We start from the raw sequence: 2,858 nt of genomic DNA on the forward strand, positions 1-2,858 counted from the left end.
ACATGAACTGATGCTGAGTGAAGTGAGCAGGACCAGGAGATCATTATATACTTCAACAACAATACTATATGATGATCAATTCTGATGGACATGGCACTCTTCAACAATGAGATGAACCAAATCAGTTCCAATAGAGCAGTAATGAACTGAACCAGCTACACCCAGCGAAAGAGCTCTGGGAGATAAGTGTGAACCACTACATAGAATTCCCAATCCCTCTATTTTTGTCCACCTGCATTTTTGAATTCCTTAACAGGTTAATTGTATACTATTTCAAAGTCTGAATCTTTTTGTACGGTAAAATAACTGTATGGACATGTATACATATATTGTATTTAACATATACTTTAACATATTTAACATGTATTGGCCAACCCTCCATCGGGGTGGGGGAAGGAGGGGAAAAATTAGAACAGAAAGTTTGGCAATTGTCAATGCTGTAAAATTACCCATGCATGTATCTGATAAATAGAAACTACACACACACACACACACACATATAAAGAAAACTACATATTATTTTTCAGGGGTAGAGCCAAGATGGAAGAATAAAGCCAGCAAGCTGCTCAAGCTCTCCCAGTTTACCTCAAAAATCACATGAAACTAAGACTCTGAACTGTCTGATGGAATAAAATTCCAACTCAAGAAAGACTAAAAAACTTCTAGAAAGGTCAGTCTCACTGGGATGAAAAGGTTGTTCAGTCCATTTCAGACAACCTCTGGGAAAGCCAGTGAGAGGGTCTTAATCACGACAAATTAACAACTAGGACCCTCAGTACTGGCTAGTAGAGGAGCAAATTAGTGGGGTAGCCTCCATTCCCAGCTCAGAAGGCAAACCCTGGGAAACCAGGCTGTTTTCTGGAAAGAATAGGCAAAGATACACCCTGAAAACATAAGGAGCCCCTGTGCTCAAAGCCAAGGCGCAGAGCTGCACAGAAAGCTTGGGACAGCTCCCTTTACTCCAGGAGCAAAGCTCAACCATAAAAGTTAAAAAAGAGGAAATACCAAAAGAAAAGGAAAGAAAATGAACAAGAAACAGAAAAGAGCTGTGACCATAGAAAGGTACTATGGTAAGAGGGAAGACCAAAACATGAACTCAGATGAGGACAGGATATCCACAGAGGAAATTTCAAAGAGTGATATGAATTGGTCTTAAGCCCAAAGAAGCTTCTTGGAAGTGTTCATAAAGGATTTTAAAAGGCAAATAAAAGAAGGAGAAGAAAAAATTAGAAAGGAAATGAGAGATATGTATAAGAGAGCCAATAGCTTGGAAAAGAAAGGAAAAAAATTGGGCTGAAGAAAACTTCTTAAAAATATATAATTGGCCAAATGAAAAAAAAATCCACTAAAGAAAACAACTCCTTCAAAAGTAGAATTAACCAAATGGGAAAAGAGCTATAAAAGCTAACTCAAGAAAATTACACATTAAAAACTAGAATGGGGCAAGTAGAAGCTAATGATTCTGTTATACAGCAAGAATCAGTCAAACAAACTTGAAAGAATAAAAAAATGGAAGAAAATGTGAAATACCTTATTGGAAAAAACAGTGGACCTGGAAAATAAATCCAGAAAAGACAATTTAAAAATTATTGGCCTACCTGAAGGCCATGATGGGAGGGAAAAAGCCTGGAGAGCATTCTTCAAGAGATCATTAAGGAAAACTGCTCCAGTATTTTAGAAAACTACGTATCATTATGTTGTATCACATTTTTATTTAATTTGATAAATACTTCCTAATTACATTTTAATCTGGTTTGGTTGCAGTTGACATTATTGTGGGCTACATACTCTACTGTATGTATGTATGTATGTATGTATGTATTTATGATACCTCTTTCCTTGAGCAGCAGGTATAGCCAGACTAGTAGTAGGAGAGTGAGTTAGAGCACATTAGCTACATGAAAAAATTTAAAAAACAAAAAAATGTGGGAAGAGATATGAATTGATAGAGAGTGCAGAAAGCAGAATTGTAACTTCAATAATGGAAAGAAAATCAATGTGGATTGACAGTAAAAGTCTTGTCAGTTTCAATAGTCAATAGTAATATCTCACTGTAAAGAATATATTGTCTTTCTGGACTATGCTTTGTATTGAGATTTTTTGAGTGTTTGTTGAAAGTTGTGTCCAAACAAAAAAGTATAAATACATTTTTAAAAGGTTTCTTTTTTTTTTAACATTTTAAATTTTGAGTTCCAAATTCTCTCTCCTGCCCTCCCCTCTCCACTCTCAGAGACAGTAAGCAATCAGATATAGGTTATACATATGCAATTATGTAAAATACTTTCATATGACTCATTTTGTACAAGAAGTCTTGAATTTAAAAAGAAAGAAAGTGAAAAACAGCATTCTTCAGTCTGTAATCAATTAATATGAGTTCTTTCTTTGGAGACTGATAGTATGCTTCATAATTAGTCCTTTGGGATTGTCTTGGTTCATTGTATCGCTCAAAATAGCTAAGTCATTCACAGTTCTTTATCAAACAGATATTGTTGCTATGTACAACCTTCTCCTGGTTCTGTTCACTTTGCTTTACATCACTTCCTATAAGTCTTTCCAGGTTTTTCTGAAATCGTCTTGCTTGTCATTTCTTGCAACACATTAATATTACATTACAATCCTATACCACAACTAGTTTAGCCATTATCTGATTGATGGGTGTCACTTTGATTTTCAGTTTTTAGCCACCATCAAAATAACTGCCATAACTATTTTTGTACGGATGGTTTTTTTCCCCCTTTTGGGGATACAGACCTTTCAGTAGTATTGGGTATATACCTCAAGGATATGCACAGTTTTATAGCCCTTTGGGTAGAATTCCAAATTGTTCTTTAGAACAGTTGGATCAGTTCACAATCCCA

Source organism: Sminthopsis crassicaudata, chromosome 1, assembly GCF_048593235.1.
Source record: "Sminthopsis crassicaudata isolate SCR6 chromosome 1, ASM4859323v1, whole genome shotgun sequence".
In the NCBI taxonomy this organism is placed as follows: Eukaryota; Metazoa; Chordata; class Mammalia; order Dasyuromorphia; family Dasyuridae; genus Sminthopsis; species Sminthopsis crassicaudata.